The following is a 25,368-nucleotide window of genomic DNA, read 5'->3' on the forward strand; positions in this document are numbered from 1 at the left end:
GTTTAGATTTGACAGCCATAATCAGCAATTGTGTACATTTGAGCTGAATGTGTCAAAATCTTAAAAATTAACAGGTGCCCAAGCAATTTCATGCTAGAATCATCATCCGGATGCCAAAATAAACTAAATACAGCAAAAGATTTGAGTGCACAACGTTTGGTTTAGGTTTGACAGCCATAATCACCTTTTTATTGCTTTAAATGCGTTTTTAGCGCATGATTGTACATTTGAGCTGAATGTGTCAAAATCTTACAAATTAACAGGTGCCCAAGCAATTACATGCTAGAATCATCATCCGGATGCCAAAATAAACTAAATACAGCAAAAGATTTGAGTGCACAACGTTTGGTTTAGGTTTGACAGCCATAATCACCTTTTTATTGCTTTAAATGCGTTTTTAGCGCATGATTGTACATTTGAGCTGAATGTGTCAAAATCTTAAAAATTAACAGGTGCCCAAGCAATTTCATGCTAGAATCATCATCCGGATGCCAAAATAAACTAAATACAGCAAAAGATTTGAGTGCACAACGTTTGGTGTAGATTTGACAGCCATAATCAGCAATTGTGTACATTTGAGCTGAATGTGTCAAAATCTTAAAAATTAACAGGTGCCCAAGCAATTTCATGCTAGAATCATCATCCGGATGCCAAAATAAACTAAATACAGCAAAAGATTTGAGTGCACAACGTTTGGTTTAGGTTTGACAGCCATAATCACCTTTTTATTGCTTTAAATGCGTTTTTAGCGCATGATTGTACATTTGAGCTGAATGTGTCAAAATCTTAAAAATTAACAGGTGCCCAAGCAATTTCATGCTAGAATCATCATCCGGATCCCAAAATAAACTAAATACAGCAAAAGATTTGAGTGCACAACGTTTGGTTTAGATTTGACAGCCATAATCAGCAATTGTGTACATTTGAGGTGAATGTGTCAAAATCTTAAAAATTAACAGGTGCCCAAGCAATTTCATGCTAGAATCATCATCCGGATGCCAAAATAAACTAAATACAGCAAAAGATTTGAGTGCACAACGTTTGGTTTAGGTTTGACAGCCATAATCACCTTTTTATTGCTTTAAATGCGTTTTTAGCGCATGATTGTACATTTGAGCTGAATGTGTCAAAATCTTAAAAATTAACAGGTGCCCAAGCAATTTCATGCTAGAATCATCATCCGGATGCCAAAATAAACTAAATACAGCAAAAGATTTGAGTGCACAACGTTTGGTTTAGATTTGACAGCCATAATCAGCAATTGTGTACATTTGAGCTGAATGTGTCAAAATCTTAAAAATTAACAGGTGCCCAAGCAATTTCATGCTAGAATCATCATCCGGATGCCAAAATAAACTAAATACAGCAAAAGATTTGAGTGCACAACGTTTGGTTTAGGTTTGACAGCCATAATCACCTTTTTATTGCTTTAAATGCGTTTTTAGCGCATGATTGTACATTTGAGCTGAATGTGTCAAAATCTTAAAAATTAACAGGTGCCCAAGCAATTTCATGCTAGAATCATCATCCGGATGCCAAAATAAACTAAATACAGCAAAAGATTTGAGTGCACAACGTTTGGTTTAGATTTGACAGCCATAATCAGCAATTCTGTACATTTGAGCTGAATGTGTCAAAATCTTAAAAATTAACAGGTGCCCAAGCAATTTCATGCTAGAATCATCATCCGGATGCCAAAATAAACTAAATACAGCAAAAGATTTGAGTGCACAACGTTTGGTTTAGGTTTGACAGCCATAATCACCTTTTTATTGCTTTAAATGCGTTTTTAGCGCATGATTGTACATTTGAGCTGAATGTGTCAAAATCTTAAAAATTAACAGGTGCCCAAGCAATTTCATGCTAGAATCATCATCCGGATCCCAAAATAAACTAAATACAGCAAAAGATTTGAGTGCACAACGTTTGGTTTAGATTTGACAGCCATAATCAGCAATTGTGTACATTTGAGGTGAATGTGTCAAAATCTTAAAAATTAACAGGTGCCCAAGCAATTTCATGCTAGAATCATCATCCGGATGCCAAAATAAACTAAATACAGCAAAAGATTTGAGTGCACAACGTTTGGTTTAGGTTTGACAGCCATAATCACCTTTTTATTGCTTTAAATGCGTTTTTAGCGCATGATTGTACATTTGAGCTGAATGTGTCAAAATCTTAAAAATTAACAGGTGCCCAAGCAATTTCATGCTAGAATCATCATCCGGATGCCAAAATAAACTAAATACAGCAAAAGATTTGAGTGCACAACGTTTGGTTTAGATTTGACAGCCATAATCAGCAATTGTGTACATTTGAGCTGAATGTGTCAAAATCTTAAAAATTAACAGGTGCCCAAGCAATTTCATGCTAGAATCATCATCCGGATGCCAAAATAAACTAAATACAGCAAAAGATTTGAGTGCACAACGTTTGGTTTAGATTTGACAGCCATAATCAGCAATTGTGTACATTTGAGGTGAATGTGTCAAAATCTTAAAAATTAACAGGTGCCCAAGCAATTTCATGCTAGAATCATCATCCGGATGCCAAAATAAACTAAATACAGCAAAAGATTTGAGTGCACAACGTTTGGTTTATGTTTGACAGCCATAATCACCTTTTTATTGCTTTAAATGCGTTTTTAGCGCATGATTGTACATTTGAGCTGAATGTGTCAAAATCTTAAAAATTAACAGGTGCCCAAGCAATTTCATGCTAGAATCATCATCCGGATGCCAAAATAAACTAAATACAGCAAAAGATTTGAGTGCACAACGTTTGGTTTAGATTTGACAGCCATAATCAGCAATTGTGTACATTTGAGCTGAATGTGTCAAAATCTTAAAAATTAACAGGTGCCCAAGCAATTTCATGCTAGAATCATCATCCGGATGCCAAAATAAACTAAATACAGCAAAAGATTTGAGTGCACAACGTTTGGTTTAGATTTGACAGCCATAATCAGCAATTGTGTACATTTGAGCTGAATGTGTCAAAATCTTAAAAATTAACAGGTGCCCAAGCAATTTCATGCTAGAATCATCATCCGGATGCCAAAATAAACTAAATACAGCAAAAGATTTGAGTGCACAACGTTTGGTTTAGGTTTGACAGCCATAATCACCTTTTTATTGCTTTAAATGCGTTTTTAGCGCATGATTGTACATTTGAGCTGAATGTGTCAAAATCTTACAAATTAACAGGTGCCCAAGCAATTTCATGCTAGAATCATCATCCGGATGCCAAAATAAACTAAATACAGCAAAAGATTTGAGTGCACAACGTTTGGTTTAGGTTTGACAGCCATAATCACCTTTTTATTGCTTTAAATGCGTTTTTAGCGCATGATTGTACATTTGAGCTGAATGTGTCAAAATCTTAAAAATTAACAGGTGCCCAAGCAATTTCATGCTAGAATCATCATCCGGATGCCAAAATAAACTAAATACAGCAAAAGATTTGAGTGCACAACGTTTGGTGTAGATTTGACAGCCATAATCAGCAATTGTGTACATTTGAGCTGAATGTGTCAAAATCTTAAAAATTAACAGGTGCCCAAGCAATTTCATGCTAGAATCATCATCCGGATGCCAAAATAAACTAAATACAGCAAAAGATTTGAGTGCACAACGTTTGGTTTAGATTTGACAGCCATAATCAGCAATTGTGTACATTTGAGCTGAATGTGTCAAAATCTTAAAAATTAACAGGTGCCCAAGCAATTTCATGCTAGAATCATCATCCGGATGCCAAAATAAACTAAATACAGCAAAAGATTTGAGTGCACAACGTTTGGTTTAGGTTTGACAGCCATAATCACCTTTTTATTGCTTTAAATGCGTTTTTAGCGCATGATTGTACATTTGAGCTGAATGTGTCAAAATCTTAAAAATTAACAGGTGCCCAAGCAATTTCATGCTAGAATCATCATCCGGATGCCAAAATAAACTAAATACAGCAAAAGATTTGAGTGCACAACGTTTGGTTTAGATTTGACAGCCATAATCAGCAATTGTGTACATTTGAGCTGAATGTGTCAAAATCTTAAAAATTAACAGGTGCCCAAGCAATTTCATGCTAGAATCATCATCCGGATGCCAAAATAAACTAAATACAGCAAAAGATTTGAGTGCACAACGTTTGGTTTAGGTTTGACAGCCATAATCACCTTTTTATTGCTTTAAATGCGTTTTTAGCGCATGATTGTACATTTGAGCTGAATGTGTCAAAATCTTAAAAATTAACAGGTGCCCAAGCAATTTCATGCTAGAATCATCATCCGGATGCCAAAATAAACTAAATACAGCAAAAGATTTGAGTGCACAACGTTTGGTTTAGATTTGACAGCCATAATCAGCAATTGTGTACATTTGAGCTGAATGTGTCAAAATCTTAAAAATTAACAGGTGCCCAAGCAATTTCATGCTAGAATCATCATCCGGATGCCAAAATAAACTAAATACAGCAAAAGATTTGAGTGCACAACGTTTGGTTTAGGTTTGACAGCCATAATCACCTTTTTATTGCTTTAAATGCGTTTTTAGCGCATGATTGTACATTTGAGCTGAATGTGTCAAAATCTTAAAAATTAACAGGTGCCCAAGCAATTTCATGCTAGAATCATCATCCGGATGCCAAAATAAACTAAATACAGCAAAAGATTTGAGTGCACAACGTTTGGTTTAGATTTGACAGCCATAATCAGCAATTCTGTACATTTGAGCTGAATGTGTCAAAATCTTAAAAATTAACAGGTGCCCAAGCAATTTCATGCTAGAATCATCATCCGGATGCCAAAATAAACTAAATACAGCAAAAGATTTGAGTGCACAACGTTTGGTTTTGGTTTGACAGCCATAATCACCTTTTTATTGCTTTAAATGCGTTTGTAGCGCATGATTGTACATTTGAGCTGAATGTGTCAAAATCTTAAAAATTAACAGGTGCCCAAGCAATTTCATGCTAGAATCATCATCCGGATGCCAAAATAAACTAAATACAGCAAAAGATTTGAGTGCACAACGTTTGGTTTAGATTTGACAGCCATAATCAGCAATTGTGTACATTTGAGCTGAATGTGTCAAAATCTTAAAAATTAACAGGTGCCCAAGCAATTTCATGCTAGAATCATCATCCGGATGCCAAAATAAACTAAATACAGCAAAAGATTTGAGTGCACAACGTTTGGTTTAGGTTTGACAGCCATAATCACCTTTTTATTGCTTTAAATGCGTTTTTAGCGCATGATTGTACATTTGAGCTGAATGTGTCAAAATCTTACAAATTAACAGGTGCCCAAGCAATTTCATGCTAGAATCATCATCCGGATGCCAAAATAAACTAAATACAGCAAAAGATTTGAGTGCACAACGTTTGGTTTAGGTTTGACAGCCATAATCACCTTTTTATTGCTTTAAATGCGTTTTTAGCGCATGATTGTACATTTGAGCTGAATGTGTCAAAATCTTAAAAATTAACAGGTGCCCAAGCAATTTCATGCTAGAATCATCATCCGGATGCCAAAATAAACTAAATACAGCAAAAGATTTGAGTGCACAACGTTTGGTGTAGATTTGACAGCCATAATCAGCAATTGTGTACATTTGAGCTGAATGTGTCAAAATCTTAAAAATTAACAGGTGCCCAAGCAATTTCATGCTAGAATCATCATCCGGATGCCAAAATAAACTAAATACAGCAAAAGATTTGAGTGCACAACGTTTGGTTTAGATTTGACAGCCATAATCAGCAATTGTGTACATTTGAGCTGAATGTGTCAAAATCTTAAAAATTAACAGGTGCCCAAGCAATTTCATGCTAGAATCATCATCCGGATGCCAAAATAAACTAAATACAGCAAAAGATTTGAGTGCACAACGTTTGGTTTAGGTTTGACAGCCATAATCACCTTTTTATTGCTTTAAATGCGTTTTTAGCGCATGATTGTACATTTGAGCTGAATGTGTCAAAATCTTAAAAATTAACAGGTGCCCAAGCAATTTCATGCTAGAATCATCATCCGGATGCCAAAATAAACTAAATACAGCAAAAGATTTGAGTGCACAACGTTTGGTTTAGATTTGACAGCCATAATCAGCAATTGTGTACATTTGAGCTGAATGTGTCAAAATCTTAAAAATTAACAGGTGCCCAAGCAATTTCATGCTAGAATCATCATCCGGATGCCAAAATAAACTAAATACAGCAAAAGATTTGAGTGCACAACGTTTGGTTTAGGTTTGACAGCCATAATCACCTTTTTATTGCTTTAAATGCGTTTTTAGCGCATGATTGTACATTTGAGCTGAATGTGTCAAAATCTTAAAAATTAACAGGTGCCCAAGCAATTTCATGCTAGAATCATCATCCGGATGCCAAAATAAACTAAATACAGCAAAAGATTTGAGTGCACAACGTTTGGTTTAGATTTGACAGCCATAATCAGCAATTGTGTACATTTGAGCTGAATGTGTCAAAATCTTAAAAATTAACAGGTGCCCAAGCAATTTCATGCTAGAATCATCATCCGGATGCCAAAATAAACTAAATACAGCAAAAGATTTGAGTGCACAACGTTTGGTTTAGGTTTGACAGCCATAATCACCTTTTTATTGCTTTAAATGCGTTTTTAGCGCATGATTGTACATTTGAGCTGAATGTGTCAAAATCTTAAAAATTAACAGGTGCCCAAGCAATTTCATGCTAGAATCATCATCCGGATGCCAAAATAAACTAAATACAGCAAAAGATTTGAGTGCACAACGTTTGGTTTAGATTTGACAGCCATAATCAGCAATTCTGTACATTTGAGCTGAATGTGTCAAAATCTTAAAAATTAACAGGTGCCCAAGCAATTTCATGCTAGAATCATCATCCGGATGCCAAAATAAACTAAATACAGCAAAAGATTTGAGTGCACAACGTTTGGTTTTGGTTTGACAGCCATAATCACCTTTTTATTGCTTTAAATGCGTTTGTAGCGCATGATTGTACATTTGAGCTGAATATGTCAAAATCTTAAAAATTAACAGGTGCCCAAGCAATTTCATGCTAGAATCATCATCCGGATGCCAAAATAAACTAAATACAGCAAAAGATTTGAGTGCACAACGTTTGGTTTAGATTTGACAGCCATAATCAGCAATTGTGTACATTTGAGCTGAATGTGTCAAAATCTTAAAAATTAACAGGTGCCCAAGCAATTTCATGCTAGAATCATCATCCGGATGCCAAAATAAACTAAATACAGCAAAAGATTTGAGTGCACAACGTTTGGTTTTGGTTTGACAGCCATAATCACCTTTTTATTGCTTTAAATGCGTTTGTAGCGCATGATTGTACATTTGAGCTGAATGTGTCAAAATCTTAAAAATTAAAAGGTGCCCAAGCAATTTCATGCTAGAATCATCATCCGGATGCCAAAATAAACTAAATACAGCAAAAGATTTGAGTGCACAACGTTTGGTTTAGGTTTGACAGCCATAATCACCTTTTTATTGCTTTAAATGCGTTTTTAGCGCATGATTGTACATTTGAGCTGAATGTGTCAAAATCTTAAAAATTAACAGGTGCCCAAGCAATTTCATGCTAGAATCATCATCCGGATGCCAAAATAAACTAAATACAGCAAAAGATTTGAGTGCACAACGTTTGGTTTAGATTTGACAGCCATAATCAGCAATTCTGTACATTTGAGCTGAATGTGTCAAAATCTTAAAAATTAACAGGTGCCCAAGCAATTTCATGCTAGAATCATCATCCGGATGCCAAAATAAACTAAATACAGCAAAAGATTTGAGTGCACAACGTTTGGTTTTGGTTTGACAGCCATAATCACCTTTTTATTGCTTTAAATGCGTTTGTAGCGCATGATTGTACATTTGAGCTGAATATGTCAAAATCTTAAAAATTAACAGGTGCCCAAGCAATTTCATGCTAGAATCATCATCCGGATGCCAAAATAAACTAAATACAGCAAAAGATTTGAGTGCACAACGTTTGGTTTAGATTTGACAGCCATAATCAGCAATTGTGTACATTTGAGCTGAATGTGTCAAAATCTTAAAAATTAACAGGTGCCCAAGCAATTTCATGCTAGAATCATCATCCGGATGCCAAAATAAACTAAATACAGCAAAAGATTTGAGTGCACAACGTTTGGTTTTGGTTTGACAGCCATAATCACCTTTTTATTGCTTTAAATGCGTTTGTAGCGCATGATTGAACATTTGAGCTGAATGTGTCAAAATCTTAAAAATTAACAGGTGCCCAAGCAATTTCATGCTAGAATCATCATCCGGATGCCAAAATAAACTAAATACAGCAAAAGATTTGAGTGCACAACGTTTGGTTTAGGTTTGACAGCCATAATCACCTTTTTATTGCTTTAAATGCGTTTTTAGCGCATGATTGTACATTTGAGCTGAATGTGTCAAAATCTTAAAAATTAACAGGTGCCCAAGCAATTTCATGCTAGAATCATCATCCGGATGCCAAAATAAACTAAATACAGCAAAAGATTTGAGTGCACAACGTTTGGTTTAGATTTGACAGCCATAATCAGCAATTGTGTACATTTGAGCTGAATGTGTCAAAATCTTAAAAATTAACAGGTGCCCAAGCAATTTCATGCTAGAATCATCATCCGGATGCCAAAATAAACTAAATACAGCAAAAGATTTGAGTGCACAACGTTTGGTTTAGATTTGACAGCCATAATCAGTAATTGTGTACATTTGAGCTGAATGTGTCAAAATCTTAAAAATTAACAGGTGCCCAAGCAATTTCATGCTAGAATCATCATCCGGATGCCAAAATAAACTAAATACAGCAAAAGATTTGAGTGCACAACGTTTGGTTTAGGTTTGACAGCCATAATCACCTTTTTATTGCTTTAAATGCGTTTTTAGCGCATGATTGTACATTTGAGCTGAATGTGTCAAAATCTTACAAATTAACAGGTGCCCAAGCAATTACATGCTAGAATCATCATCCGGATGCCAAAATAAACTAAATACAGCAAAAGATTTGAGTGCACAACGTTTGGTTTAGGTTTGACAGCCATAATCACCTTTTTATTGCTTTAAATGCGTTTTTAGCGCATGATTGTACATTTGAGCTGAATGTGTCAAAATCTTAAAAATTAACAGGTGCCCAAGCAATTTCATGCTAGAATCATCATCCGGATGCCAAAATAAACTAAATACAGCAAAAGATTTGAGTGCACAACGTTTGGTGTAGATTTGACAGCCATAATCAGCAATTGTGTACATTTGAGCTGAATGTGTCAAAATCTTAAAAATTAACAGGTGCCCAAGCAATTTCATGCTAGAATCATCATCCGGATGCCAAAATAAACTAAATACAGCAAAAGATTTGAGTGCACAACGTTTGGTTTAGGTTTGACAGCCATAATCACCTTTTTATTGCTTTAAATGCGTTTTTAGCGCATGATTGTACATTTGAGCTGAATGTGTCAAAATCTTAAAAATTAACAGGTGCCCAAGCAATTTCATGCTAGAATCATCATCCGGATCCCAAAATAAACTAAATACAGCAAAAGATTTGAGTGCACAACGTTTGGTTTAGATTTGACAGCCATAATCAGCAATTGTGTACATTTGAGGTGAATGTGTCAAAATCTTAAAAATTAACAGGTGCCCAAGCAATTTCATGCTAGAATCATCATCCGGATGCCAAAATAAACTAAATACAGCAAAAGATTTGAGTGCACAACGTTTGGTTTAGGTTTGACAGCCATAATCACCTTTTTATTGCTTTAAATGCGTTTTTAGCGCATGATTGTACATTTGAGCTGAATGTGTCAAAATCTTAAAAATTAACAGGTGCCCAAGCAATTTCATGCTAGAATCATCATCCGGATCCCAAAATAAACTAAATACAGCAAAAGATTTGAGTGCACAACGTTTGGTTTAGATTTGACAGCCATAATCAGCAATTGTGTACATTTGAGGTGAATGTGTCAAAATCTTAAAAATTAACAGGTGCCCAAGCAATTTCATGCTAGAATCATCATCCGGATGCCAAAATAAACTAAATACAGCAAAAGATTTGAGTGCACAACGTTTGGTTTAGGTTTGACAGCCATAATCACCTTTTTATTGCTTTAAATGCGTTTTTAGCGCATGATTGTACATTTGAGCTGAATGTGTCAAAATCTTAAAAATTAACAGGTGCCCAAGCAATTTCATGCTAGAATCATCATCCGGATGCCAAAATAAACTAAATACAGCAAAAGATTTGAGTGCACAACGTTTGGTTTAGATTTGACAGCCATAATCAGCAATTGTGTACATTTGAGCTGAATGTGTCAAAATCTTAAAAATTAACAGGTGCCCAAGCAATTTCATGCTAGAATCATCATCCGGATGCCAAAATAAACTAAATACAGCAAAAGATTTGAGTGCACAACGTTTGGTTTAGGTTTGACAGCCATAATCACCTTTTTATTGCTTTAAATGCGTTTTTAGCGCATGATTGTACATTTGAGCTGAATGTGTCAAAATCTTAAAAATTAACAGGTGCCCAAGCAATTTCATGCTAGAATCATCATCCGGATGCCAAAATAAACTAAATACAGCAAAAGATTTGAGTGCACAACGTTTGGTTTAGATTTGACAGCCATAATCAGCAATTCTGTACATTTGAGCTGAATGTGTCAAAATCTTAAAAATTAACAGGTGCCCAAGCAATTTCATGCTAGAATCATCATCCGGATGCCAAAATAAACTAAATACAGCAAAAGATTTGAGTGCACAACGTTTGGTTTAGGTTTGACAGCCATAATCACCTTTTTATTGCTTTAAATGCGTTTTTAGCGCATGATTGTACATTTGAGCTGAATGTGTCAAAATCTTAAAAATTAACAGGTGCCCAAGCAATTTCATGCTAGAATCATCATCCGGATCCCAAAATAAACTAAATACAGCAAAAGATTTGAGTGCACAACGTTTGGTTTAGATTTGACAGCCATAATCAGCAATTGTGTACATTTGAGGTGAATGTGTCAAAATCTTAAAAATTAACAGGTGCCCAAGCAATTTCATGCTAGAATCATCATCCGGATGCCAAAATAAACTAAATACAGCAAAAGATTTGAGTGCACAACGTTTGGTTTAGGTTTGACAGCCATAATCACCTTTTTATTGCTTTAAATGCGTTTTTAGCGCATGATTGTACATTTGAGCTGAATGTGTCAAAATCTTAAAAATTAACAGGTGCCCAAGCAATTTCATGCTAGAATCATCATCCGGATGCCAAAATAAACTAAATACAGCAAAAGATTTGAGTGCACAACGTTTGGTTTATGTTTGACAGCCATAATCACCTTTTTATTGCTTTAAATGCATTTTTAGCGCATGATTGTACATTTGAGCTGAATGTGTCAAAATCTTAAAAATTAACAGGTGCCCAAGCAATTTCATGCTAGAATCATCATCCGGATGCCAAAATAAATTAAATACAGCAAAAGATTTGAGTGCACAACGTTTGGTTTAGATTTGACAGCCATAATCAGCAATTGTGTACATTTGAGCTGAATGTGTCAAAATCTTAAAAATTAACAGGTGCCCAAGCAATTTCATGCTAGAATCATCATCCGGATGCCAAAATAAACTAAATACAGCAAAAGATTTGAGTGCACAACGTTTGGTTTAGGTTTGACAGCCATAATCACCTTTTTATTGCTTTAAATGCGTTTTTAGCGCATGATTGTACATTTGAGCTGAATGTGTCAAAATCTTAAAAATTAACAGGTGCCCAAGCAATTTCATGCTAGAATCATCATCCGGATGCCAAAATAAACTAAATACAGCAAAAGATTTGAGTGCACAACGTTTGGTTTAGATTTGACAGCCATAATCAGAAATTGTGTACATTTGAGCTGAATGTGTCAAAATCTTAAAAATTAACAGGTGCCCAAGCAATTTCATGCTAGAATCATCATCCGGATGCCAAAATAAACTAAATACAGCAAAAGATTTGAGTGCACAACGTTTGGTTTAGGTTTGACAGCCATAATCACCTTTTTATTGCTTTAAATGCGTTTTTAGCGCATGATTGTACATTTGAGCTGAATGTGTCAAAATCTTACAAATTAACAGGTGCCCAAGCAATTTCATGCTAGAATCATCATCCGGATGCCAAAATAAACTAAATACAGCAAAAGATTTGAGTGCACAACGTTTGGTTTAGGTTTGACAGCCATAATCACCTTTTTATTGCTTTAAATGCGTTTTTAGCGCATGATTGTACATTTGAGCTGAATGTGTCAAAATCTTAAAAATTAACAGGTGCCCAAGCAATTTCATGCTAGAATCATCATCCGGATGCCAAAATAAACTAAATACAGCAAAAGATTTGAGTGCACAACGTTTGGTGTAGATTTGACAGCCATAATCAGCAATTGTGTACATTTGAGCTGAATGTGTCAAAATCTTAAAAATTAACAGGTGCCCAAGCAATTTCATGCTAGAATCATCATCCGGATGCCAAAATAAACTAAATACAGCAAAAGATTTGAGTGCACAACGTTTGGTTTAGATTTGACAGCCATAATCAGCAATTGTGTACATTTGAGCTGAATGTGTCAAAATCTTAAAAATTAACAGGTGCCCAAGCAATTTCATGCTAGAATCATCATCCGGATGCCAAAATAAACTAAATACAGCAAAAGATTTGAGTGCACAACGTTTGGTTTAGGTTTGACAGCCATAATCACCTTTTTATTGCTTTAAATGCGTTTTTAGCGCATGATTGTACATTTGAGCTGAATGTGTCAAAATCTTAAAAATTAACAGGTGCCCAAGCAATTTCATGCTAGAATCATCATCCGGATGCCAAAATAAACTAAATACAGCAAAAGATTTGAGTGCACAACGTTTGGTTTAGATTTGACAGCCATAATCAGCAATTGTGTACATTTGAGCTGAATGTGTCAAAATCTTAAAAATTAACAGGTGCCCAAGCAATTTCATGCTAGAATCATCATCCGGATGCCAAAATAAACTAAATACAGCAAAAGATTTGAGTGCACAACGTTTGGTTTAGGTTTGACAGCCATAATCACCTTTTTATTGCTTTAAATGCGTTTTTAGCGCATGATTGTACATTTGAGCTGAATGTGTCAAAATCTTAAAAATTAACAGGTGCCCAAGCAATTTCATGCTAGAATCATCATCCGGATGCCAAAATAAACTAAATACAGCAAAAGATTTGAGTGCACAACGTTTGGTTTAGGTTTGACAGCCATAATCACCTTTTTATTGCTTTAAATGCGTTTTTAGCGCATGATTGTACATTTGAGCTGAATGTGTCAAAATCTTAAAAATTAACAGGTGCCCAAGCAATTTCATGCTAGAATCATCATCCGGATGCCAAAATAAACTAAATACAGCAAAAGATTTGAGTGCACAACGTTTGGTTTAGGTTTGACAGCCATAATCACCTTTTTATTGCTTTAAATGCGTTTTTAGCGCATGATTGTACATTTGAGCTGAATGTGTCAAAATCTTAAAAATTAACAGGTGCCCAAGCAATTTCATGCTAGAATCATCATCCGGATGCCAAAATAAACTAAATACAGCAAAAGATTTGAGTGCACAACGTTTGGTTTATGTTTGACAGCCATAATCACCTTTTTATTGCTTTAAATGCATTTTTAGCGCATGATTGTACATTTGAGCTGAATGTGTCAAAATCTTAAAAATTAACAGGTGTCCAAGCAATTTCATGCTAGAATCATCATCCGGATGCCAAAATAAATTAAATACAGCAAAAGATTTGAGTGCACAACGTTTGGTTTAGATTTGACAGCCATAATCAGCAATTGTGTACATTTGAGCTGAATGTGTCAAAATCTTAAAAATTAACAGGTGCCCAAGCAATTTCATGCTAGAATCATCATCCGGATGCCAAAATAAACTAAATACAGCAAAAGATTTGAGTGCACAACGTTTGGTTTAGGTTTGACAGCCATAATCACCTTTTTATTGCTTTAAATGCGTTTTTAGCGCATGATTGTACATTTGAGCTGAATGTGTCAAAATCTTAAAAATTAACAGGTGCCCAAGCAATTTCATGCTAGAATCATCATCCGGATGCCAAAATAAACTAAATACAGCAAAAGATTTGAGTGCACAACGTTTGGTTTAGATTTGACAGCCATAATCAGAAATTGTGTACATTTGAGCTGAATGTGTCAAAATCTTAAAAATTAACAGGTGCCCAAGCAATTTCATGCTAGAATCATCATCCGGATGCCAAAATAAACTAAATACAGCAAAAGATTTGAGTGCACAACGTTTGGTTTAGGTTTGACAGCCATAATCACCTTTTTATTGCTTTAAATGCGTTTTTAGCGCATGATTGTACATTTGAGCTGAATGTGTCAAAATCTTAAAAATTAACAGGTGCCCAAGCAATTTCATGCTAGAATCATCATCCGGATGCCAAAATAAACTAAATACAGCAAAAGATTTGAGTGCACAACGTTTGGTTTAGGTTTGACAGCCATAATCACCTTTTTATTGCTTTAAATGCGTTTTTAGCGCATGATTGTACATTTGAGCTGAATGTGTCAAAATCTTACAAATTAACAGGTGCCCAAGCAATTTCATGCTAGAATCATCATCCGGATGCCAAAATAAACTAAATACAGCAAAAGATTTGAGTGCACAACGTTTGGTTTAGGTTTGACAGCCATAATCACCTTTTTATTGCTTTAAATGCGTTTTTAGCGCATGATTGTACATTTGAGCTGAATGTGTCAAAATCTTAAAAATTAACAGGTGCCCAAGCAATTTCATGCTAGAATCATCATCCGGATGCCAAAATAAACTAAATACAGCAAAAGATTTGAGTGCACAACGTTTGGTGTAGATTTGACAGCCATAATCAGCAATTGTGTACATTTGAGCTGAATGTGTCAAAATCTTAAAAATTAACAGGTGCCCAAGCAATTTCATGCTAGAATCATCATCCGGATGCCAAAATAAACTAAATACAGCAAAAGATTTGAGTGCACAACGTTTGGTTTAGATTTGACAGCCATAATCAGCAATTGTGTACATTTGAGCTGAATGTGTCAAAATCTTAAAAATTAACAGGTGCCCAAGCAATTTCATGCTAGAATCATCATCCGGATGCCAAAATAAACTAAATACAGCAAAAGATTTGAGTGCACAACGTTTGGTTTAGATTTGACAGCCATAATCAGCAATTGTGTACATTTGAGCTGAATGTGTCAAAATCTTAAAAATTAACAGGTGCCCAAGCAATTTCATGCTAGAATCATCATCCGGATGCCAAAATAAACTAAATACAGCAAAAGATTTGAGTGCACAACGTTTGGTTTAGGTTTGACAGCCATAATCACCTTTTTATTGCTTTAAATGCGTTTTTAGCGCATGATTGTACATTTGAGCTGAATGTGTCAAAATCTTAAAAATTAACAGGTGCCCAAGCAATTTCATGCTAGAATCATCATCCGGATGCCAAAATAAACTAAATACAGCAAAAGATTTGAGTGCACAACGTTTGGTTTAGATTTGACAGCCATAATCAGCAATTGTGTACATTTGAGCTGAATGTGTCAAAATCTTAAAAATTAACAGGTGCCCAAGCAATTTCATGCTAGAATCATCATCCGGATGCCAAAATAAACTAAATACAGCAAAAGATTTGAGTGCACAACGTTTGGTTTAGGTTTGACAGCCATAATCACCTTTTTATTGCTTTAAATGCGTTTTTAGCGCATGATTGTACATTTGAGCTGAATGTGTCAAAATCTTAAAAATTAACAGGTGCCCAAGCAATTTCATGCTAGAATCATCATCCGGATGCCAAAATAAACTAAATACAGCAAAAGATTTGAGTGCACAACGTTTGGTTTAGGTTTGACAGCCATAATCACCTTTTTATTGCTTTAAATGCGTTTTTAGCGCATGATTGTACATTTGAGCTGAATGTGTCAAAATCTTAAAAATTAACAGGTGCCCAAGCAATTTCATGCTAGAATCATCATCCGGATGCCAAAATAAACTAAATACAGCAAAAGATTTGAGTGCACAACGTTTGGTTTAGGTTTGACAGCCATAATCACCTTTTTATTGCTTTAAATGCGTTTTTAGCGCATGATTGTACATTTGAGCTGAATGTGTCAAAATCTTAAAAATTAACAGGTGCCCAAGCAATTTCATGCTAGAATCATCATCCGGATGCCAAAATAAACTAAATACAGCAAAAGATTTGAGTGCACAACGTTTGGTTTATGTTTGACAGCCATAATCACCTTTTTATTGCTTTAAATGCATTTTTAGCGCATGATTGTACATTTGAGCTGAATGTGTCAAAATCTTAAAAATTAACAGGTGTCCAAGCAATTTCATGCTAGAATCATCATCCGGATGCCAAAATAAATTAAATACAGCAAAAGATTTGAGTGCACAACGTTTGGTTTAGATTTGACAGCCATAATCAGCAATTGTGTACATTTGAGCTGAATGTGTCAAAATCTTAAAAATTAACAGGTGCCCAAGCAATTTCATGCTAGAATCATCATCCGGATGCCAAAATAAACTAAATACAGCAAAAGATTTGAGTGCACAACGTTTGGTTTAGGTTTGACAGCCATAATCACCTTTTTATTGCTTTAAATGCGTTTTTAGCGCATGATTGTACATTTGAGCTGAATGTGTCAAAATCTTAAAAATTAACAGGTGCCCAAGCAATTTCATGCTAGAATCATCATCCGGATGCCAAAATAAACTAAATACAGCAAAAGATTTGAGTGCACAACGTTTGGTTTAGATTTGACAGCCATAATCAGAAATTGTGTACATTTGAGCTGAATGTGTCAAAATCTTAAAAATTAACAGGTGCCCAAGCAATTTCATGCTAGAATCATCATCCGGATGCCAAAATAAACTAAATACAGCAAAAGATTTGAGTGCACAACGTTTGGTTTAGGTTTGACAGCCATAATCACCTTTTTATTGCTTTAAATGCGTTTTTAGCGCATGATTGTACATTTGAGCTGAATGTGTCAAAATCTTAAAAATTAACAGGTGCCCAAGCAATTTCATGCTAGAATCATCATCCGGATGCCAAAATAAACTAAATACAGCAAAAGATTTGAGTGCACAACGTTTGGTTTAGGTTTGACAGCCATAATCACCTTTTTATTGCTTTAAATGCGTTTTTAGCGCATGATTGTACATTTGAGCTGAATGTGTCAAAATCTTACAAATTAACAGGTGCCCAAGCAATTTCATGCTAGAATCATCATCCGGATGCCAAAATAAACTAAATACAGCAAAAGATTTGAGTGCACAACGTTTGGTTTAGGTTTGACAGCCATAATCACCTTTTTATTGCTTTAAATGCGTTTTTAGCGCATGATTGTACATTTGAGCTGAATGTGTCAAAATCTTAAAAATTAACAGGTGCCCAAGCAATTTCATGCTAGAATCATCATCCGGATGCCAAAATAAACTAAATACAGCAAAAGATTTGAGTGCACAACGTTTGGTGTAGATTTGACAGCCATAATCAGCAATTGTGTACATTTGAGCTGAATGTGTCAAAATCTTAAAAATTAACAGGTGCCCAAGCAATTTCATGCTAGAATCATCATCCGGATGCCAAAATAAACTAAATACAGCAAAAGATTTGAGTGCACAACGTTTGGTTTAGATTTGACAGCCATAATCAGCAATTGTGTACATTTGAGCTGAATGTGTCAAAATCTTAAAAATTAACAGGTGCCCAAGCAATTTCATGCTAGAATCATCATCCGGATGCCAAAATAAACTAAATACAGCAAAAGATTTGAGTGCACAACGTTTGGTTTAGGTTTGACAGCCATAATCACCTTTTTATTGCTTTAAATGCGTTTTTAGCGCATGATTGTACATTTGAGCTGAATGTGTCAAAATCTTAAAAATTAACAGGTGCCCAAGCAATTTCATGCTAGAATCATCATCCGGATGCCAAAATAAACTAAATACAGCAAAAGATTTGAGTGCACAACGTTTGGTTTAGATTTGACAGCCATAATCAGCAATTGTGTACATTTGAGCTGAATGTGTCAAAATCTTAAAAATTAACAGGTGCCCAAGCAATTTCATGCTAGAATCATCATCCGGATGCCAAAATAAACTAAATACAGCAAAAGATTTGAGTGCACAACGTTTGGTTTAGGTTTGACAGCCATAATCACCTTTTTATTGCTTTAAATGCGTTTTTAGCGCATGATTGTACATTTGAGCTGAATGTGTCAAAATCTTAAAAATTAACAGGTGCCCAAGCAATTTCATGCTAGAATCATCATCCGGATGCCAAAATAAACTAAATACAGCAAAAGATTTGAGTGCACAACGTTTGGTTTAGATTTGACAGCCATAATCAGCAATTGTGTACATTTGAGCTGAATGTGTCAAAATCTTAAAAATTAACAGGTGCCCAAGCAATTTCATGCTAGAATCATCATCCGGATGCCAAAATAAACTAAATACAGCAAAAGATTTGAGTGCACAACGTTTGGTTTAGGTTTGACAGCCATAATCACCTTTTTATTGCTTTAAATGCGTTTTTAGCGCATGATTGTACATTTGAGCTGAATGTGTCAAAATCTTAAAAATTAACAGGTGCCCAAGCAATTTCATGCTAGAATCATCATCCGGATGCCAAAATAAACTAAATACAGCAAAAGATTTGAGTGCACAACGTTTGGTTTAGATTTGACAGCCATAATCAGCAATTGTGTACATTTGAGCTGAATGTGTCAAAATCTTAAAAATTAACAGGTGCCCAAGCAATTTCATGCTAGAATCATCATCCGGATGCCAAAATAAACTAAATACAGCAAAAGATTTGAGTGCACAACGTTTGGTTTAGGTTTGACAGCCATAATCACCTTTTTATTGCTTTAAATGCGTTTTTAGCGCATGATTGTACATTTGAGCTGAATGTGTCAAAATCTTAAAAATTAACAGGTGCCCAAGCAATTTCATGCTAGAATCATCATCCGGATGCCAAAATAAACTAAATACAGCAAAAGATTTGAGTGCACAACGTTTGGTTTAGATTTGACAGCCATAATCAGCAATTGTGTACATTTGAGCTGAATGTGTCAAAATCTTAAAAATTAACAGGTGCCCAAGCAATTTCATGCTAGAATCATCATCCGGATGCCAAAATAAACTAAATACAGCAAAAGATTTGAGTGCACAACGTTTGGTTTAGGTTTGACAGCCATAATCACCTTTTTATTGCTTTAAATGCGTTTTTAGCGCATGATTGTACATTTGAGCTGAATGTGTCAAAATCTTAAAAATTAACAGGTGCCCAAGCAATTTCATGCTAGAATCATCATCCGGATGCCAAAATAAACTAAATACAGCAAAAGATTTGAGTGCACAACGTTTGGTTTAGGTTTGACAGCCATAATCACCTTTTTATTGCTTTAAATGCGTTTTTAGCGCATGATTGTACATTTGAGCTGAATGTGTCAAAATCTTAAAAATTAACAGGTGCCCAAGCAATTTCATGCTAGAATCATCATCCGGATGCCAAAATAAACTAAATACAGCAAAAGATTTGAGTGCACAACGTTTGGTTTAGGTTTGACAGCCATAATCACCTTTTTATTGCTTTAAATGCGTTTTTAGCGCATGATTGTACATTTGAGCTGAATGTGTCAAAATCTTAAAAATTAACAGGTGCCCAAGCAATTTCATGCTAGAATCATCATCCGGATGCCAAAATAAACTAAATACAGCAAAAGATTTGAGTGCACAACGTTTGGTTTAGATTTGACAGCCATAATCAGCAATTGTGTACATTTGAGCTGAATGTGTCAAAATCTTAAAAATTAACAGGTGCCCAAGCAATTTCATGCTAGAATCATCATCCGGATGCCAAAATAAACTAAATACAGCAAAAGATTTGAGTGCACAACGTTTGGTTTAGGTTTGACAGCCATAATCACCTTTTTATTGCTTTAAATGCGTTTTTAGCGCATGATTGTACATTTGAGCTGAATGTGTCAAAATCTTAAAAATTAACAGGTGCCCAAGCAATTTCATGCTAGAATCATCATCCGGATGCCAAAATAAACTAAATACAGCAAAAGATTTGAGTGCACAACGTTTGGTTTAGATTTGACAGCCATAATCAGCAATTCTGTACATTTGAGCTGAATGTGTCAAAATCTTAAAAATTAACAGGTGCCCAAGCAATTTCATGCTAGAATCATCATCCGGATGCCAAAATAAACTAAATACAGCAAAAGATTTGAGTGCACAACGTTTGGTTTTGGTTTGACAGCCATAATCACCTTTTTATTGCTTTAAATGCGTTTGTAGCGCATGATTGTACATTTGAGCTGAATATGTCAAAATCTTAAAAATTAACAGGTGCCCAAGCAATTTCATGCTAGAATCATCATCCGGATGCCAAAATAAACTAAATACAGCAAAAGATTTGAGTGCACAACGTTTGGTTTTGGTTTGACAGCCATAATCACCTTTTTATTGCTTTAAATGCGTTTGTAGCGCATGATTGTACATTTGAGCTGAATGTGTCAAAATCTTAAAAATTAACAGGTGCCCAAGCAATTTCATGCTAGAATCATCATCCGGATGCCAAAATAAACTAAATACAGCAAAAGATTTGAGTGCACAACGTTTGGTTTAGGTTTGACAGCCATAATCACCTTTTTATTGCTTTAAATGCGTTTTTAGCGCATGATTGTACATTTGAGCTGAATGTGTCAAAATCTTAAAAATTAACAGGTGCCCAAGCAATTTCATGCTAGAATCATCATCCGGATGCCAAAATAAACTAAATACAGCAAAAGATTTGAGTGCACAACGTTTGGTTTAGATTTGACAGCCATAATCAGCAATTGTGTACATTTGAGCTGAATGTGTCAAAATCTTAAAAATTAACAGGTGCCCAAGCAATTTCATGCTAGAATCATCATCCGGATGCCAAAATAAACTAAATACAGCAAAAGATTTGAGTGCACAACGTTTGGTTTAGATTTGACAGCCATAATCAGCAATTGTGTACATTTGAGCTGAATGTGTCAAAATCTTAAAAATTAACAGGTGCCCAAGCAATTTCATGCTAGAATCATCATCCGGATGCCAAAATAAACTAAATACAGCAAAAGATTTGAGTGCACAACGTTTGGTTTAGGTTTGACAGCCATAATCACCTTTTTATTGCTTTAAATGCGTTTTTAGCGCATGATTGTACATTTGAGCTGAATGTGTCAAAATCTTTAAAATTAACAGGTGCCCAAGCAATTACATGCTAGAATCATCATCCGGATGCCAAAATAAACTAAATACAGCAAAAGATTTGAGTGCACAACGTTTGGTTTAGGTTTGACAGCCATAATCACCTTTTTATTGCTTTAAATGCGTTTTTAGCGCATGATTGTACATTTGAGCTGAATGTGTCAAAATCTTTAAAATTAACAGGTGCCCAAGCAATTTCATGCTAGAATCATCATCCGGATGCCAAAATAAACTAAATACAGCAAAAGATTTGAGTGCACAACGTTTGGTGTAGATTTGACAGCCATAATCAGCAATTGTGTACATTTGAGCTGAATGTGTCAAAATCTTAAAAATTAACAGGTGCCCAAGCAATTTCATGCTAGAATCATCATCCGGATGCCAAAATAAACTAAATACAGCAAAAGATTTGAGTGCACAACGTTTGGTTTAGGTTTGACAGCCATAATCACCTTTTTATTGCTTTAAATGCGTTTTTAGCGCACGATTGTACATTTGAGCTGAATGTGTCAAAATCTTAAAAATTAACAGGTGCCCAAGCAATTTCATGCTAGAATCATCATCCGGATCCCAAAATAAACTAAATACAGCAAAAGATTTGAGTGCACAACGTTTGGTTTAGATTTGACAGCCATAATCAGCAATTGTGTACATTTGAGGTGAATGTGTCAAAATCTTAAAAATTAACAGGTGCCCAAGCAATTTCATGCTAGAATCATCATCCGGATGCCAAAATAAACTAAATACAGCAAAAGATTTGAGTGCACAACGTTTGGTTTATGTTTGACAGCCATAATCACCTTTTTATTGCTTTAAATGCGTTTTTAGCGCATGATTGTACATTTGAGCTGAATGTGTCAAAATCTTAAAAATTAACAGGTGCCCAAGCAATTTCATGCTAGAATCATCATCCGGATGCCAAAATAAACTAAATACAGCAAAAGATTTGAGTGCACAACGTTTGGTTTATGTTTGACAGCCATAATCACCTTTTTATTGCTTTAAATGCATTTTTAGCGCATGATTGTACATTTGAGCTGAATGTGTCAAAATCTTAAAAATTAACAGGTGCCCAAGCAATTTCATGCTAGAATCATCATCCGGATGCCAAAATAAACTAAATACAGCAAAAGATTTGAGTGCACAACGTTTGGTTTAGATTTGACAGCCATAATCAGCAATTGTGTACATTTGAGCTGAATGTGTCAAAATCTTAAAAATTAACAGGTGCCCAAGCAATTTCATGCTAGAATCATCATCCGGATGCCAAAATAAACTAAATACAGCAAAAGATTTGAGTGCACAACGTTTGGTTTAGGTTTGACAGCCATAATCAGCAATTGTGTACATTTGAGCTGAATGTGTCAAAATCTTAAAAATTAACAGGTGCCCAAGCAATTTCATGCTAGAATCATCATCCGGATGCCAAAATAAACTAAATACAGCAAAAGATTTGAGTGCACAACGTTTGGTTTATGTTTGACAGCCATAATCACCTTTTTATTGCTTTAAATGCATTTTTAGCGCATGATTGTACATTTGAGCTGAATGTGTCAAAATCTTAAAAATTAACAGGTGCCCAAGCAATTTCATGCTAGAATCATCATCCGGATGCCAAAATAAACTAAATACAGCAAAAGATTTGAGTGCACAACGTTTGGTTTAGATTTGACAGCCATAATCAGCAATTGTGTACATTTGAGCTGAATGTGTCAAAATCTTAAAAATTAACAGGTGCCCAAGCAATTTCATGCTAGAATCATCATCCGGATGCCAAAATAAACTAAATACAGCAAAAGATTTGAGTGCACAACGTTTGGTTTAGGTTTGACAGCCATAATCAGCAATTGTGTACATTTGAGCTGAATGTGTCAAAATCTTAAAAATTAACAGGTGCCCAAGCAATTTCATGCTAGAATCATCATCCGGATGCCAAAATAAACTAAATACAGCAAAAGATTTGAGTGCACAACGTTTGGTTTAGATTTGACAGCCATAATCAGCAATTGTGTACATTTGAGCTGAATGTGTCAAAATCTTAAAAATTAACAGGTGCCCAAGCAATTTCATGCTAGAATCATCATCCGGATGCCAAAATAAACTAAATACAGCAAAAGATTTGAGTGCACAACGTTTGGTTTAGGTTTGACAGCCATAATCACCTTTTTATTGCTTTAAATGCGTTTTTAGCGCATGATTGTACATTTGAGCTGAATGTGTCAAAATCTTAAAAATTAACAGGTGCCCAAGCAATTTCATGCTAGAATCATCATCCGGATGCCAAAATAAACTAAATACAGCAAAAGATTTGAGTGCACAACGTTTGGTTTAGATTTGACAGCCATAATCAGCAATTGTGTACATTTGAGCTGAATGTGTCAAAATCTTAAAAATTAACAGGTGCCCAAGCAATTTCATGCTAGAATCATCATCCGGATGCCAAAATAAACTAAATACAGCAAAAGATTTGAGTGCACAACGTTTGGTTTAGGTTTGACAGCCATAATCACCTTTTTATTGCTTTAAATGCGTTTTTAGCGCATGATTGTACATTTGAGCTGAATGTGTCAAAATCTTAAAAATTAACAGGTGCCCAAGCAATTTCATGCTAGAATCATCATCCGGATGCCAAAATAAACTAAATACAGCAAAAGATTTGAGTGCACAACGTTTGGTTTAGATTTGACAGCCATAATCAGCAATTCTGTACATTTGAGCTGAATGTGTCAAAATCTTAAAAATTAACAGGTGCCCAAGCAATTTCATGCTAGAATCATCATCCGGATGCCAAAATAAACTAAATACAGCAAAAGATTTGAGTGCACAACGTTTGGTTTTGGTTTGACAGCCATAATCACCTTTTTATTGCTTTAAATGCGTTTGTAGCGCATGATTGTACATTTGAGCTGAATATGTCAAAATCTTAAAAATTAACAGGTGCCCAAGCAATTTCATGCTAGAATCATCATCCGGATGCCAAAATAAACTAAATACAGCAAAAGATTTGAGTGCACAACGTTTGGTTTTGGTTTGACAGCCATAATCACCTTTTTATTGCTTTAAATGCGTTTGTAGCGCATGATTGTACATTTGAGCTGAATGTGTCAAAATCTTAAAAATTAACAGGTGCCCAAGCAATTTCATGCTAGAATCATCATCCGGATGCCAAAATAAACTAAATACAGCAAAAGATTTGAGTGCACAACGTTTGGTTTAGGTTTGACAGCCATAATCACCTTTTTATTGCTTTAAATGCGTTTTTAGCGCATGATTGTACATTTGAGCTGAATGTGTCAAAATCTTAAAAATTAACAGGTGCCCAAGCAATTTCATGCTAGAATCATCATCCGGATGCCAAAATAAACTAAATACAGCAAAAGATTTGAGTGCACAACGTTTGGTTTAGATTTGACAGCCATAATCAGCAATTGTGTACATTTGAGCTGAATGTGTCAAAATCTTAAAAATTAACAGGTGCCCAAGCAATTTCATGCTAGAATCATCATCCGGATGCCAAAATAAACTAAATACAGCAAAAGATTTGAGTGCACAACGTTTGGTTTAGATTTGACAGCCATAATCAACAATTGTGTACATTTGAGCTGAATGTGTCAAAATCTTAAAAATTAACAGGTGCCCAAGCAATTTCATGCTAGAATCATCATCCGGATGCCAAAATAAACTAAATACAGCAAAAGATTTGAGTGCACAACGTTTGGTTTAGGTTTGACAGCCATAATCACCTTTTTATTGCTTTAAATGCGTTTTTAGCGCATGATTGTACATTTGAGCTGAATGTGTCAAAATCTTACAAATTAACAGGTGCCCAAGCAATTACATGCTAGAATCATCATCCGGATGCCAAAATAAACTAAATACAGCAAAAGATTTGAGTGCACAACGTTTGGTTTAGGTTTGACAGCCATAATCACCTTTTTATTGCTTTAAATGCGTTTTTAGCGCATGATTGTACATTTGAGCTGAATGTGTCAAAATCTTTAAAATTAACAGGTGCCCAAGCAATTTCATGCTAGAATCA

This window comes from Festucalex cinctus, unplaced genomic scaffold, assembly GCF_051991245.1.
Source record: "Festucalex cinctus isolate MCC-2025b unplaced genomic scaffold, RoL_Fcin_1.0 HiC_scaffold_26, whole genome shotgun sequence".
NCBI classification, from domain to species: Eukaryota; Metazoa; Chordata; class Actinopteri; order Syngnathiformes; family Syngnathidae; genus Festucalex; species Festucalex cinctus.